The sequence below is a fragment of the Pholis gunnellus genome (genome assembly GCF_910591455.1).
Source record: "Pholis gunnellus genome assembly, chromosome: 4".
NCBI lineage: Eukaryota > Metazoa > Chordata > Actinopteri > Perciformes > Pholidae > Pholis > Pholis gunnellus.
Genome location: NC_136530.1, coordinates 27516985 through 27534866, shown reverse-complemented (window position 1 = coordinate 27534866; position 17882 = coordinate 27516985).

The window sequence follows — 17882 nt, the reverse complement described above, 5'->3', positions numbered from 1 at the left end:
TCTGTTAGTTCTGGTTGAAACCGCTCTGCCAAACACACACCAGCCACAAATGTAGGTGAGACAATTCACTAATAGTTACGCAGACATCATAAAGTACTTTAGATATTGTCTTTTCATTGAATGCACTGCCCTTTTCTCATTGGATCAGTTAACTTCAGTGCAGTCATGTGCGTATTACTTTACTCCAGATCTGCAGTGGTCAATGGGACCAACTCTGGGTCGAACCATGGCAGGGAGTTTTACATGTTGTGGCCTCTCCCCCCGGCTCGGCAAATAAAATCTGCTACGAGAAAAGTTCTCTTCCTGAAGCACACAACTCAAGTTTTTCATAATCATCCAGCCAAAAGAAACACATATAAAGGGAGGTAATTTTACTAAAAAGAATACATCCCCTCATGTCCTCACAGATGTGACCTCATTCTCAATTACACAACAAACAAAGTGAAAGTTCTAAGTGTAACTGCTAATACTACTAATACTATGGCAGCCTCGGTGTTGTGCTCTCTTTCACCGCTTTTTATCCAACCGGAAAGTCTTACTAAGCTTTCAGTTGTTGGAGGAGCAACAGGTCTCTATGGGTTTACCACGAGACACAGATGGGGTCAACAGGTCGGAACGCTCCTTAAACTGCAACAGTGGGGATTGGAACTGCGTTCCCGTCAATACATCTGTCAAACATCCGCTCTCTGACCAACAAGATGGACGAGCTGCTGCTTCTTAACAGAGGTCAATTAATTGCACGGATGTCTCTGTATTAAGCAGACAGAACTTTGTCTATGGTATCAGTATATGTCCATTTGTGGTGGTTGAGAACACTTGACCTGCGGTTTTCTATCCTTCTGAAAATTATAATCAATCGTCAGTCACTGCTTAATAACACATTGCAAAGTTTATGTGTAACTTTTAGTCTGAATGAAAGTTTTTAAAGAATATGTCAAATAAAAACAGACAACAAGGCAAAGACGTAGTTAACAGCTGCTGCATGGGCGTCGGTCAGGGATACTGTTGTTCTGCGGTTGAATTTTTTAATTCTATCACAAAACAGGCCCTCCCTGTTCTCTGCCACTACCGAAATTCTCATCCATGCCCTCATAACCTCCAGACTCGACTACTGCAACAGCATCCTCTATGGCTCTCCCAACAAAATCCTCAATAAACTCTGATATGTTCAGAACTCTGCCACTCGACTGCTCGCCTCCACCCGCCGCTATGAGCACATCACCCCGGTCCTTCGCAACCTCCACTGGGTCCCGGTCAAATACAGAATAGACTTTAAAATATTACTCACCACCTACAAAGCCCTAAACAACCTGGCCCCTCCCTACCTTTCAGAACTCCCCCCCTCCACGCCCCAACCCGTGCAAACGCTCTGAAGACCATCAGGACCAAGCAGCTGACCTGGGGTGACAGGGCCTTCTCAGCTGCTGCACCCCCCCTCTGGAACGCCCTCCCCATCATCATTCAAACAAGCCCTCAAAACCCACCTCTTCAAACTCTCCTTCACCTGCTAACCCCTGCACCCTCCCCTCCACTACATGACCCATTCCCCACTTCTTTTTTTACCAAAAATGTTCTGTTTGTTTGTTTTGTTTGCGTAAAGCGTCTTTGGCTAAAGCGCTATATCAAATTAAAATATTATTATTATTGTTATTAAATTATTAACATGATCGAGGCCGGAATCTTCTCATCGACTGAAAAACAAGCTAAATATAAAACAAGCAAATGATATCCTACTTTTTCTCCACAATATCCTTTCTTACAGTTCTATATGGGTTTCTGTTGGGGACCTTTGATAGTTTGACGATAGACCTCTAGAGACCCGTAACTTTAAAGTGATTGCCCTGAGAGCTGTCATTTGAAACACTCCACTGACTGTGGAGTATAATAGCTATCCTATTGAAAAAATTCTCAGCTACTTGTCATCCCGAAATGTCACTTTGCATATCTTTGCAATTTTTGTTGTTTCTACAGTGGGGGAAGCATTCTGGCGGCTGCGGGGCGGCTCTGCTGAAAGCCACACCAAGGCCAGCTCAAGTTCAGCGGAGCTCGATTCATTCTCAGTGTGGTTCAGCATGCTAAGAGAAATATAGCACTGAGAGCTAACAGACATCCCCCCCTTAACAGATATTTAAAGTGTAATTGAGTGTTTGGTGGATTCAGAACTGTAACTCAAGGGCATAGGTTAGGAAACCTTCAATATTATAGTGGTTAAGAGAAAGAGAGAGAGAGAGCTGTAAATAGGGATTTTGCCAGGGTGGTCTTTTCCCCTATAGTCCAAACACGGAAGACAGAATTGGTTAAAGACATACCAACTGCAGCTGGGTGGCTCTAAGGCACTCATATACACACACACACACACACACACACACACACACACACACATTCATTAATGCATGCATACAAAGTACACACGCAGCAGAATATATAAATGTACACACCATGAACTCATAGATATTCAGACACACACACATTTTGAGAACATTGCAAATGAATGTGGCCAGACATAGAAACATTTACATGTCTCACACACACACAGTCACTCACACTCTTACACAATACGGTAATTGTATGTTTTTGGTTTTGTGCCGTGGAACATTTAGGCTGACTGAGGGGCATAATAGTGGGTAGCAGGACACTGCCGCATGGGAAGTCACCAGATGCTGGAAAATACCAGTTGGGATCCGTCTTTGTTTGTCTTAAGTTGGGACAAAAAGGAAAGCACGGATGGCCGTGATGCTTGTGTGTCTTGGAGGCACCACATCATTGTGGCGCGAGGTGGTTGGACGTCTGTGTTTGTTTAATCTTCGCAGAAATAAGAAAAGGAAGGTAAGGGAATGTTGTGGTGTTTGGTGCCTCCGTGTCTTGGAGACTCCATGTATATGTATCTATATGTATACACACCGAAATGTGTGTTTGTGGCGTCGGGTGATCTTATTCTGAGATTTATCATTGTTGTGATCGAGTGTAGCTTGATATGGCACCCACTGTAGCGAGTGAGGAGAATCTGCCTGCAGAAGAACAGAAAAGCTCACAGACCGACTGGGAGCTAGAGATGTTCCGATACATTCTTTTGTTTCTGATACCATTCCAATACCTGAACTTGTGTATTGGCAAATACAGAGTACTTATCCAATACCATTGCATTAAAAACATGCTGACGTGTCCTGTGTTGCCAAATTGTTGCCATTATATGAGCTAACGAGTGGGCCATCCCGCTGCTTTCTCATCTCTGCTGAGAGTTACACATGTGCAGTACCAAACGGGCAGTATGAACAGATCTGTGACACAAGTTGTTGTTCCTGTTTAGCGTAAAGGTGCTGATAAATGATACGATGATATGATATGACCAATCCAGCATGTATCATAAGCATATCCAATACTGGTATTGGTATCGGAACAACTCTACTGGGAACCTTGATCAATCAATATAGATAGATCAATAAGATATACAGAAGGATATTTGCGTGATTTAAACAGCGGTTAATGGGGATTACGCTTCACTTAACACCACACAAATAGACTTGAAGAGTAAAAAAACGCAGGGGGTCTTCTAAATTCGCTTTTAGTGGGGATTGGCCGTCAGCATTTGTAAGGCTAGGTTCAAGAGAACTACGGTATGGCAAGTTGTTCAAGAGTGTTTATAGCTGTTGCAACATTTGGTGGCTGGGTGTAAAGCCAGTCTCTTCAGGAAGGCATACTCGTGTTGCACTTGTTTGTACACACAAAAATGGAAAGAAGTAGTTGTGTAAAGAATAAAAATAGAGAGTAAAGTTCAACTTCTGTTTACATTCACACCTCCACAAACTTGGCCAATCGCTGTGCGAAGTGGGCAAGAATTACATGTGATAGAATCTGAATTGTAAGTCGCTTTGGATGAAAGCGTCTGCTAAATGACTGTAATGTAATGTAATGTAAGAATTGTTGGTTTCGTAAAGCTATAGAAATTTGGAGGCAGCGAAGCAATTTCAATGTCCGAAGTTGTGATGGGAGGGGGATTCCGATTCTGTTTGACCGATGGACAAGCACTTCTGTTCGAGTGCACCGGTTACTAAGCTGAAACCAAGCAGAACCTTTTCTGAAAGCTTTTCCACCTAACTGCCGACATGATACGGTGCTCCACAAGGTTCTACGGTAGATCCTCTCCTATCCTCACCTGGCCACATTATATAAAAAATATACAATATTATTTCAATTTTCAGTTGGGGTGTCATCACAGGTAATTGCTTAAATTCTACAAAGCACATTGACTGTCTTCAAGATACATTTTTGTAACTTTCTGATGCAGAAACTGATAAATGCTTTGGTTTTCTCTTATCTTTATGGTTGCAATGCTCAAACGCACATACGGTATTGGTGATACCAAAACACTCTTCCCATAATTATCCGACATGGAACGTCTGTAAATTCCCTCAAGAAACGTATTTAATCTAGCTTTGAAGTGGTCTGATAGATACTTTTTTTTGTCTGGCTTATGCTAATGAATGTTCCTGAAATATTTGATCTCCTAGACAGCTTGATTGCATTTGGCAACCATTCAATGTATTTGTTCAAATGTTTAAATGTGGGTTTCATGCCGTTTTAAGTAAAGCCCCTTCAGTTGCATTATGTTTGAAAGATGCAGATAAAGTTCATCATTATTATGCACACGCAGTTTTCTAATGAAAACAATTCCATACAGGTTTGGCATTTGGGTGAGGAGCTAGAGGCTTTACTACATTTTACAAATATGCTGGGGTGAAAAAGTCCAGCTGATGCAGTCAATGGTGTGTCTACATTTCTGCACTGTGGATATAGATGAATAACTATGCTGACTAACTCATCAGATACTAAACTAGCTCGTCATGATAAACAGAGAAACGCAGTGCTGAGGCTCCAGCAGCAGTCTTAAAGTGGTGGGTGTTCCCAACACACCGCTCCATTAGGCTGCCCTTCTCCTTTCATGAAGCCTGTAGACGACCTGTTTTAATGGTGGGGAGTAATTACTCGCACACATAAAGACCATCATGTACGTACACACACGCGGGCTGCCTTGATCGTGCTTGTAATTAGGCGGTGTTTTCTACAGGGGGAGGGGGGCACAAGGCAGCAGCCTCTGAACTACAGAGGGGAAAAAAAAAACAGCCTTATATTAACCCACTCATCACCCAGCTCTGTTTGAAGGCTCACACACACATCAAACAATGTTCAGGAGACTCTCTTATTTGCCTATACCATTACCACCATCACCATCATCGTTACTATTGGCTTCTTCCTTCCCCTGTCTGCTGTCTGTATCTAACAGCAGCTCACTGTGTGGGTACAAGGATGACAAGCGCTGCTTTTTCCTGTAGGTGCGATGTCACTATATGCTGAGACAGAATAGGTATTTGAATGAGAGTGAAACCACAGTGTCAGTGTGATTTCTGTCATTCTAAATCCTATTGTTCGGATTGAGTCTTCACAGTACACTTTGATAATGAGGAACTGTATGAGAACGGTACTGAACTGAAGTATTTTTTTAAAGAAGATAGAGCTCTCAAATTGCTTCATTCCATGCTTACAGTGTCTTCTCGAGGCGTTGTGCCTGCATACAAAGTAATTAGAAAGACACAGGTGGACTAGAACAGGAGCACATTAACTCTAGGAAGCAGCAAACATCCATCCATCCATTCTCCGTAACCGCTTATCCTTTTTCAGGATCTGGAGCCAATCCCAGCTGACCATGGGCGTAGGCAGGGTACACTCTGGACAGGTCGCCAGACTATCGCAGGGCCGACACATAGAGACAGACAACCATTCACGCTCACATTCACACCTACGGGCAATTTAGAGTCATCAGTTAACCAAGGCTGCATGTCTTTGGACTGTAGGAGGAAGCCGGAGGGAACCCACGCTGACACAGGGAGAATATGCACAGAGGACTGTCTGGCCCGGAAATTAAACCCCAGCCTCTCTTGCGGTGAGCTGACAGTGCTCGCTACTACTGCATCACCGTGCAGCCCAGCAGCATAACATGCCACCGTGTAAGTTGAAAATGTTCGAACTTGAGTGAAAAATGTACACTTATAGCAAGACTTTACGACTTTACGACAATAATAGATCTGAATGGGATTAAAGTTAACACATACAGCCCGTTCTCACTCCCAATGCGTCAAATATTTGGTAAGTCTCGGTCAGTGCTCTTTGACATCTGACCCCGACACACGGATGCGCTCTTTAGTGTTGCACCGGACTTGCAACTAACTCCGATATAAACACACCTGTGTCCTTAGCAATTGATGTAGTATACAGTTCAGTCAGGAACACTCTCGTTATAGATTTTAACCATTTATTGCAACAAATGGAATACAGTTAAACTTGGCGATAATGGCTCCGCTCTTTGAATGCTCCCCGGATTAGCCAGCAGCTACTGAGCCAAGACCGGGAGCACGAGCAATAACCCCCCTGGGTTTACAGGACAGAGGTACATTTTTTAAATACATTTCAAACATTTGCCAGAAGATGAACTAACAAAGAGGTGGAGGCTGGGGTGGAGGAGGCGAAGCTTCGCCAGCGTGTGGTCTGTAGCAGCGTAGATGTAGAATGAATCAGTGAGGAGGAAGCCATATTTAAATAAACCTCTGTGAAGTGAGAGTGGGCTGTGATTGGTGCGTGGCCGATCGGAAGCTATGATTCAATTGGCTGGCTGTCAGCTGGTTACAGCTGGGGCGTATAACTTCCGTGTCCTGCATGAATTTACGCTAGCTTCATTAGGTGGGCAGAATGGGAGGTGGATGGGTCAAACAAACAGGGCATTTGTCCAGGAGGCCGTTGTTCGTGTCTCAGGTGAAAAGTAAATGTTTTGGTCTCACTGTTGTTAGTCAGTCAACTTGACGTCAACCTTTCCTAAAGCCAACTATGTGGTAACCTAACCTTATTTTGAAAAGACACCAGGCAAGCGAGCATATATTGACACGCCGTGACTGGATTGTACGATCACACATAATTATTCCTTGAGGCAAATTAATGATTACAAAACGAGTGAAATCCATTGACAGCAATTTCCAGGAGCTTCTAGGATGAACACTGACATACTGGGGCATGTCCGATTGATGCATTCCACTCACATTATCATATATAACTCATGGAAAGCTCACTTGCAGCGCTTAAATTAGGATATGGAAGTGCAATCGTAAATTTCAAAATGTGTAAAATCTCTTTAGCACAGACACAGTTGTTGACACACAGGTGTGTGAGAACTCTGGCGGTTACATTCCTTACTTCAGGTGTGTGTGGGAGGCTCTCAATGCTTTCATGTTATTTTTTCTCAAGTACTGACAGATTACTTTTTGTTTTGTCTCTCTTACCAAAGCTGCTGTAAGCCACCACCTGATTTTCATTTTTCCTCTTCTGAAAAATTTAAAATCGACAAACGAGCAGACTGAGACCGGATAGGTGAACACACACACACACACACACACACACACACACACACACACACACACACACACACACACACACACACACACACACACACACACACACACACACACACACACACACACACACACTTCCCCAACTTACATTGTGACATGACAATGGGTCGAAACAGAGGTAGAGAAAGACAGAGAAGGAGGCAGAGTCCGTGCATCACTAAGGTCATAATTCCATCGTCGTAAGAATGATCACTTCACTTGAGTTGTTAGATGTATTAACGTTGCAGCTCATGCATTTTAGGGCTCACAGTAGAGATGTCCTTACAGGTAAAAAAATGTTGGACCTTCTCTGATATGGACCCGTGGTGAACTCAGCCAAACCCAATGTGCATGAAGTCATTTGTAAAGAAGACCCAACCTGAACAGTTGAGGATACGACCCTACCCAAAATGATGTCGACTCTAATAGTTTTCTAACCGATTTAATATCTGTGAATAAAATTCATATTTTCTCCGATGGTGATCATGATGGGTCACATGTTTACTGCACAGGGTAGACCTTCTGCTCCAGGGTTGAAGTTGTTGCAAGCTTCAGGGTTATTTAGTGGTCGGCGTCCCAAGAACTCGGCTTATAGCTTTAAATTACTGACCTACTGTTCCTCAAACTGTACATTCACTGCTGCAGTCACAGTATTCCTGCCAACTTTAGTCCGCTCCGATGGGGAGCAGGGGCCTGCTTCTCTCTCCAGCTCTAAAGTGCACACTCTACACACTGAGATTTGAAAGAGCTACTCTTAAGACACACATGATCAGATTTGGATCTACTTAGGTATTAGACATATTGACACACAGAACTGAAACCTGTGACAGAAGAACGAGAGCCTACCTGACCCAATTAGACTTTAGTTGGGACCTGGTTTGACTTCCGGGGGTGTCGGGTCTTCAGAAGACCCCTACCTCACAGGTCAGGTGCTGATTTGGCTGGTCTTTATGATGTTGTGCAACTGCAGTTTCTCTACAAATGTGGCAGGACATGAAATGAAAATGAATTTTATTTCATTATAGCCGTCATATACATTTGTTACATACATGAAATGTAACTTCTGCATTTAACCCATCTCTAGCTTAATGGGAGCAGTGGGAGTGCTTAGGGGTTTAGTGTCTTGCTCAGGGACACTTCGGCACAGGACTCGTAGCAGCCAAGGATCGAAACGCCGACCTTGCGGTTGCAAGGGACTGGATTGAATGATAATTCTGAATTTTTACAGCCTGCGTCCTGTTTTCATACTCTGTCCATCATTTCTATCAATTATCATAACATTGTGCTCACCAACTGTTATGGTGACATCAATAAAAATAAGTCCAACAGGTCAAGAAACCTGATCAGTCAGCCGATCAGACAGGCTGGAAACTAATTGAACAGTGGTTCTTTTGCACCATGCATCCATTCTGCTTTTGTCAAAAGAAAACCGCCATTCTTTAGTGTAGTGAATTTCAGGCACAGCACTTTTATTTTGACATACCATGTCCTGCTGCACACAGACTATTGGTAATACCATGTGCAACTCTACACTACAAGTAGTCTACCGGCCGGCTCTGTTGGTCATGTGATCATGGCCTTGCACTGGCCCTGGTTTGAAAGCTTTTAGAAGACAGAATTAGTTGTAATCTGGGGCTTATTCAGTGGTTTGGGTGTTGTGCCTCAGAGAGAGGAACTGATTGAGAGAATATTAAAATAATAAAATGAAATGGATGATAAGCTAGCCTATGTGTGGGCTGGATGTGTGGCAAAGGTGAAACGTGGACTCCGCGGCTGGTCCAGCTGGAAACCCATCATTCACATCACTTCATGCACCCCCCCTCTGGAACGCCCTCCCTATCATCATTCAAACAAGCCCTCAAAACCCACCTCTTCAAACTCGCCTTCACCTGCTAACCCCTGCACCCTGCCCTCCACTACATGACCCATTCCGCACAGCTTCTCCAGTTTTCTTTTTTACCAAAATCTTCTGTTTGTTTGTTTTGTTCGCTCCTCTGTCTTTCTGTTTGTTAGATCTGTTTGTCTCTGCCCTATGTAAAGCGTCTTTGGGTATTTAGGAAAGCGCTATATAAAATATTATTACTATTATTATTATTATTATTTATTATATAGAGGTCAAACTGAAAGAGTGCACCTGAAAGGAAGGTCATGACACAGGAACGTTGTGTGCACAGAAATGTGGTTCAGTGCGCCAAGTACTGCAGTGCAAAGTTGTGGCAGGAAGTGGGTCTGTAAACTGTGATGGATGTTTACAACGGACAGTCATTTTTACTTTTCACCTTCGTTCTCTCGTGCAAATAAGTGATTCTTGTCATGTCTAACCTATTTGTAGTGATGCCACCATGTCCGAACATCTCAGCTGTTGATTTGGAGACTACAGTGTTATTATTACTGATAGAAATGACGGCTATAACTGCAGAGAGATTCAAGTGAAAGTTCAGTGCAAAATACAACTTTGCACTGAAAACTGCATTGCTAGGGATTCTCGCGATCAGGTATGCAGATAGGAGAGCAGATGTACATAATGTGTGCAGTTGTGCAAATTTACATTGTAAACAGATGGTGGTAGAATATAAACAGACCCTTATCCATTACATCAGTCTGCTCGTGCTGCTATTTCTTCACCATCTGCAAACACTTTTGCGCAGAGCTGCAGTCGATGGTCGGTTTCCCCAAACAGGTGATTTAGTTGGGGAAATGAGACAAGATTGATCGAGGAGAAAGTAAAGATAATGATAAATTGGACTCGTCTCTGTCTATCATCATCATCATCTGATCATGTAAACACTGCACATTCCTGTGCAGACACGTCAGTTAAGACACAGTCCCCCGTTCCAGCGCACCGCCCAAAACGTTACAGTAACGACTTGAAAGCACCATCCACATGTGAAACAACGATTCGTCTCGAGATGAGTTGATGCAGCAGTCGATTCAAACCATAAAACTGCTTTGATATCAAGTTTTGAGAGGAACGTGTCACTCCCCCTCATGTTTGGGTGGCTGTGATAAGCAACTGTTTTCTAACTGACAAGGCACAATGTGGTTAATCGCAGAGATGAGCAACCTGTTATAAAAGTTTTTTGTATTTTGCTTGCTTTATATAGATTGTATCCTAGGCCTCCACATCTGAGATTTGGACTGATGGAAGAGATAAAAATGAAGCTTCAAAACAGAAAGTCCTCTTAAATACATCAAAACATGCATTTCAACGGAAACCACCTTGGATTACAACCCACACAAGGAACACAGTACTCTTCAGACTTCGGTAGTTTTTTCACTATTATTTTAATATCATTGTATTGTCTCCTTTTTCTTCTGCAATCTAATGACATATCATCTTCATGGCAGATGCAAACCAGGCTTACTGCCCTGAAACCAACTGCTGTTTTCGCTCAAACTCGAAGAGGTGAATAACAAACTTCAGAGGTGTTTTCCTCTACACAGACTGAGTAAAACCACATCCTCCGTGCTGCAATTCACTCAATTGTGCATGCATGCTAGCTGCGCCTACCAGCAGGACTGTGTGTGTCGATGTGTAATCTGTTTTTCTGGGTGTATTGTGTTAATGCTCGGGCCCACCAAACCTCTCACCAACAAAACCTAGAAAACCTCAGGCTGTATCACAAATGAGCTGCTGTGACATGCCTGCCTGCAGCTGCGAGCGCAGCAACTTCCAGAAAACGTGCTGCATTTCACTACTGCAGCTTTTATGATACTATGATGTCGTGTTAAAGTCTAACCTCAGTCATCTAACTATCTTCAGCAACCAAACTATTGTGTTATGTTTTCAGAGAAGCGCTGATTCCTTAATAACGTATACATTTAATGTAGGAAACATTGTTTTGCCTCAGTTACATGTGTATCATGATGGCCTTCAGCATAAGGTTGTACAGTACTCATATACTTATATATCAGGCTGAATGTTCATTTTCAACTCTTTTGGAGTTCTTCACTCCTAACATTGGTAAATGAAATGTTCAATCACTGTATTTTAATGCTTTTAAAAGGTAAAAGTGTTTTGAGTGAGCTGTTACAGATGATCCAGGCAACAACCTTCAGGTCCAAAAAGTGAAGCCAATGGGGAAGTTCCTTATACCTGCATTATTTCCGATGGCCACCAGGGGGCGACTCCTCTGGTTGTATAGAAGTCTATGAGAAAATGACTCTACTTCTCTCTTGATTTATTACCTCAGTAAACATTGTAAACATGAGTTTATGGTCTCACTCTCTAGTTTCAAGTCTTCTTCAATACAGCATGATGTTCATTTAGTAAACTATGGTCCATTTAGAGTCAAACAGACCATAAAGCAGAGTGTACTGTAGGACGTGGATTCCTAGTGATTGACAGGTTGCTACCACTACCACAGACGTATACAGCGTCTCTACGTCACTCCTCCGCTGTCCAAATATGGTAACTTCAATTCATTGGTTGCAAGAAAGATGGCGACAGCCAATATGCCAAGAGTCCACAAACCAGTGGGTAACGTCACCAAGACTACGTCCACTTCTTTTATATTCTTTTGTAATCGTTTGTATTCCCACTTAGTGGTATAATTATACTATGTGTATGTCACTGTGAACTGTGGTTAAGTATTTCACTAAAAGGTCACAAACATGCTGTTTGGAAATGCACCTTATGCCATGCCAGTAAAGCGTCTTGAGGTGGACTGAGCAACAGCTGTAGAGAAGGGTTATATAACCAAATCACTGAGAACTGGAGTTGTGGTACAAACTGGTACTGAGAGAGAGATATAGAGAGAGACTTATTTGGCCATGACTTTCACTGTTTAACAGCAGGGACTGGGAAAAAAGAATCCAAGTTTGACAAAACAGTCTTAACGATCCCTTTTTCTAGAGCTTTCAATCCTGTCTCATGGTCTTTGTTGATGAATGGAGTTGTTGGCTCAGTTGCCATAAAGTGACCAAAGTATAGAACCTGATGGCAGGTGGTTGTATGTTTGGGGGGAAACGGTAACCCCTGTCTCTGTTCAAAGATGGCCTTTGTAGTCAGAGATGGGCAAAAATACATCAAAATGTATTTTGATACAAAATACAAAATACCCCCAAATAAATGTATTACAACAAAATACAAAATACAAAATACTGGTGCCAGAAAATGTAACAAAATACATGTATTTTGTATTTAAAATATAGGAAATACTTTTTTCTGGATTTTCTGTTTACTCACAATTTGGTATAGCAGAGCATTCCGATTTGGGTTATAATGAACACAAAGCTCTAGTGAACCCCACAAAAAGGAAGAACAGTCACAGAATGTTAGTGTAACTAAGCAAAGCTATTGAAAGACAACAACTTGATTGATTATGTATATATATATTTTTATTAATGGGACTTAACAGCCCATAAACTTTGGTTTGTATCAACAAGAAAATATTCATCACATATGACATACAAGCTCCCAATCTCCCTCTTCCTATAGCTAGCTACTCGACTGATAAGCTAACTTGCTAAACACTGGCTATGCACTAGCCTAGACAGCATGCTAGCGTCATTAGCATGTTAGCATCGATCGCTAGCTTGATATTATAACCATCACCATGTATATACAATAGGCTATGTAGCCAGACCCAGACATAAGTTATACATCAAGCTAGTGGACATCTGTCACACTCAGATACAATATTTAACTTGACAGATAATCCGTTGAACTTGAAGATCTGAAGACTGAACTCGTGAACTATTTTTTGATTCTGGAGAAAGTATTTTGAGTATTTTAAATACAAAATTACTCCACTCTAAAGTATTTTGTTATAAATTACGTTAGCTTTTTAATCGGCATTATCAAATACAAATTACAAAATACTCAAAAGTAATTGAAATACGTATTTCAAATACAAGTAATAGAAATACTGCCCATCTCTGGTTGTAGTCAGATGTCAATTTCCTTCTTGGTCTTTCTCCGGGGGTCCACTGACTCCTTGTCGGTAACCTTTGACCCGTTACCCAGTCTACCCTGTTTCTAGTTTTGGAGGGGATCAAATACGACCACCGTTTATCTCGTGACCACAGTTCCATTGTCATGTCCATCCCCTGAGATGAAATGAAGTTGATAATTCCTAGGTTCATAATGTACTTTCATACTCAAGATCAAAGTTGTGGATTGCTCGCTCCAGGTGGGGACGGAGTGCCTACCTCAAGTGAAGGAGTTTAAGTATCTCGGGGTCTTGTTCACGAGTGAGGGTAAGATGGAGCGGGAGATCGACAGGCGGATCGGTGCGGCTGCAGCAGTAAAGCAGGCGCTGCACCGGACCGTCTTGGTGAAGAGAGAGCTGAGCCGGAAGGCAAAGCTCTCAATTTACTGGTCGGTCTACGTTCCTACCCTCACCTATGGTCACGAACTCTGGGTCGTGACCGAAAGGACAAGGTCGCGGGTACAAGCGGCCGAAATGAGTTTCCTCCGTAGGGTGGCCGGGCTCAGCCTCAGAGATAGGGTAAGGAGCTCGGACATCAGGAGGGAACTTGGAGTCGAGCCGCTACTCCTTCGCATCGAAAGGAGTCAGCTGAGGTGGTTCGGGCATCTAATTAGGATGCCTCCTGGACGCCTCCCACTGGAGGTTTTCCGGGCACGTCCAACTGGGAGAAGACCCCGGGGAAGACCCAGAACACGCTGGAGGGATTATATCTCCCAGCTGGCCTGGGAACGCCTCGGGATCACCCAGTATGAGCTGGAAAATGTTGCGGGCGAGAGGGAAGTCTGGGTCAGCCTGCTTGGCCTGCTGCCACCACGACCCGACCCCGGATAAGCAGAGGAAAATGGATGGATGGAAGATCAAAGTTGTAATTAATTGGAATCCTACAACCTGTCTCCTTGCAGAAGTCAGATCTGGCAGTTTTCTCGTTTACCAACTTTCTTCTGAAAAACTAGAGCACAAGCAAATACACACACACATCCATCCCTCGGTCTGTGATCACATGTTGGGCAGATCTACCCTTAAATCTACTGTTTGAGTGTGTTCTAACGTGCGCTGCTCAGAGTTCCCATGGTTAGTCTGACTTGAATTGAGTAAAATGATGCTTACAGCTGCTGAGGAAAACAACAGGCAGGCCCTGCCTTTCTGTCAAGAGATGATATGCTCTCTTTATGAAGTTGTAACCTTAACATGAGGCACTTTCAGTGGCTTCTTGCGAGTGTGAGTGAGTGTGTGTGTGTGTGTGTGTGTGTGTGTGTGTGTGTGTGTGTGTGTGAGTGAGTGAGTGAGTGAGTGAGTGAGTGAGTGAGTGTGTGTGTGTGTGAACGAGCGCTGCATGTCCAAACATACTATAAGAACCACTTGACTGCATATAGCCACAGGTGTTTCTCATCCGTTAGACACACACACGCACCCTCTGTGTGCATCCGCTGCATGTGAGCCTGTTGTGTGTGTGTGTGTGTGTCTGTGTATATAAACAAGCAAGCTCAAAGCTCGCGGGCGCATGAAAGCCTGAAACATAGTTAGTTGTCAGAGGGAAAGCATCTGTCCAAAGCTGAAAATCTAAAACCAATGGAACAAATGGACAAGAGGGGAGAGGATGGAACGTGTTTGTGTGAGAGACATTTAAACTCAAGCACAAACTCATTGTGCTTGAGTTTAAATGGGTAAAAAGTGATTAATAAAAATACATAATAATATATATATATATAATATATAATATATGATCAGGACAAGATTACTACTTTTTTACTTTCCCTATAGGCTACATCATTCAGGCCACTATGGGACAAGGAAACTCACCTTAAGCCCATTAAAGAATATCCTTTGACTGCTACAATGAAAAGTGTCATTGTAGCAGTTGTAGCGCACACAAGATGCCCCACACAGACAGGAAAACTAGTCAGAATAGTGTCATGATGAGTTAAATGCAGGTGGCAACCTCTGGTTCTGCCGAGTGAAGCCGATGCGGAATTATTTCTCATATCCATCAGGGGGCGACTCCTCTGTTTACATAGAAGATTTATTACTTCAGTAAACATTGTAAACATGAGTTTATGTTCTCAATCTCTAGTTTCAAGTCTTCTTCAATACAGCATGATGCTCATTTAGTAAATGATGGTCCATTTAGAGTCAAACAGACCATAAAGCAGGGTATGCTTTAGGGCGGGGATATCTTGTGATTGACAGGATGCTACCGCTACCAAAGCCGTATCCGGCGTCTCTACGTCACTCCTCCACATTCCAAATATGGTAACTTCTGTTCATTGGTTGCAAAAAACAACAACATGGCAATCCAATTAATCCATAATCCAGGGTGGCGACGGTGAAATCGCAGAATTTGAGGCTTCAAAGCATCACGATGACCTACATCCACTTCTTATACAGTCTGTGGGTAAATGTGATACAGTTGGGCACCCTGATGGTTGAGTCATGTAAATGTGCTGGTAGGTGGGTTTACATGAAAAATATCGTGATTGGGCTTTGTGACGCATGTCATATGTGTGTTGCTACATAGATGTCATCAGTTTGTGATGTTTCTTTATTTTTTATTACGATCCCTATCAACACAAGCATAAGCGTTGGCTATTCCTCCTCGGGTCCTGTGTATGCAAGCAGTAACGTATGACAACGTGTTTTGGTTTTAGTAACTAAAGTAGGTTGTGTTTGGTGTGAGAACAACTACTAATGAGCACATTCTGTGGGAATTTGAAAGGAACTCCACTTTCTCAGTCCAGTTTCCCTGCTCTGTGGTACTTATCAAGGCTATGAAGCTGAAATTATTCTTACCATGTACACACGGGTTCTGCAAGGTTCTCAATCTCCATGTCTACAAGATGTGTGTAGTCCAAAGTTTATGGCTGTGCATACTGTAAATATAGCCCATATGCTTTGACTGTGTTGGGAGGTTGTAGACAGCCATGTGTTTCCTCTGACACACATGTAGGTATTAGCCCACTGCATTTCACCTGCCAGCTTCCCCAGAGGGGCATGACACGTTCTTACTATCCATGCCATCCAGATCCAACCGATTTGTGTAGGTGCCTTGACCAACCAGTAATGGTTAATGCATTCTAAAATTCTGCTAGTGCAGGGTTGCGTTTTGAGAGTAGGACGGTCACGTTGGGCTGCTCCTCATATGCATAAAGTTAAGGGCTCGGCTACTTAATGCAAATTAGGGGCATCCAGCGCAACCTGCCCCTGGAAACTCTCGTAAAACTTTGAATCTAACAGTTTTTGATCTAAAATGAAGACCGATTCAGCAACTGTATGTTTTTTTTTGTGTTTTTTTTTAATTGTTCAAAAACACATTTTGGTGGTCCATTTACTCAATGTAAGAGAAGAAAGTTTCCAAATGGGAGCAGGAAGCCTACAAGTGAAAACCTACGTCCAATCAGGTGCCTCATGCCTAGTTGGTGGAAGTTGGTCTGGAGCTGGGAAGCGGCCCTAGCCCTTGCGTCCTAAAATACTCTGTGGACATGATCCTTAAGAGTCCTCAGTGAAGTAACATGGACATTTTCTCTCACTGGATTCCCACCTTCAAACAACATCAGGAATTGAACCCTGGGTTGAAGCAGTGGCGGGGTCTCCCTCCTGCGTTAATAACTCTTGTTCTACAAAATCCAGAAAATCTTCCCCATAATTCCCTAGTGTAAGCTTGAAAATGATGCTCTACGATGATACCTAAAGATCACATTTCTGACGCTTGGTAGAGAGCTTCAAAGAGTGTACAAAGTTGATGGTAGGTACAGTCCAAACTGAAAGAACCTTTTTCTCGGCTTATGCAAGCTTTTTTTTTTTTCACAGTATTGGGGGAAAGTGTGAAAGAGTTCGAAAGGAGGAAGGTAGCAAGTGATGAAGAGAGGTCATAAGGAGTGGAGGAAGAGATAGATGGGATAGGGGATTTCTAGGGGATTGTTAGTGGCACCAGTCGAGGCTGTGGACATCTGCTTTGTGTTAAAGAGTGAATCGGGCCTCTCACATGATGAAACCCAGCCTGGCGCTCACCAGCACAATAAGATACTGCCATTGGTCTCTCCTCCTCCTCCCCCTGCTAGCCAATCAGGAGCCAGCAGACCCAGAGGAGACGTTACACCAACCCCACAATCCGTCCTCCTCCAGCCCTCCATACTGCGGTACCTCTCTCCTGGCTTTATGCTGCATTCACTTCATGTGGGAATGGCTGAATATCTTCATGAAATACGATAAGGAAGCCGTAACACGTGATGACACACACCTTTTATGAATTTTGAAATCACACTTAAATTATATATTTGGAATTAACATTTGTAAACAACTACCAAGAAGTTTTTGTTTAGGGAATTATAAGTGAATAACAGGTGCTTCTTTGGATGCTGGTGAAAGAAATACTGACCTACACCAAGATCAAGATCCAATTCCTGAACATGTAGGATTTACTGTGTGAAAGCGGACTTGAACATCACTTTTTAGTGTGAACCCTGGAGCAGTATCCACAATTTCCTCATAAGACTTGAATGCAACATTAGCTGGACAGCAG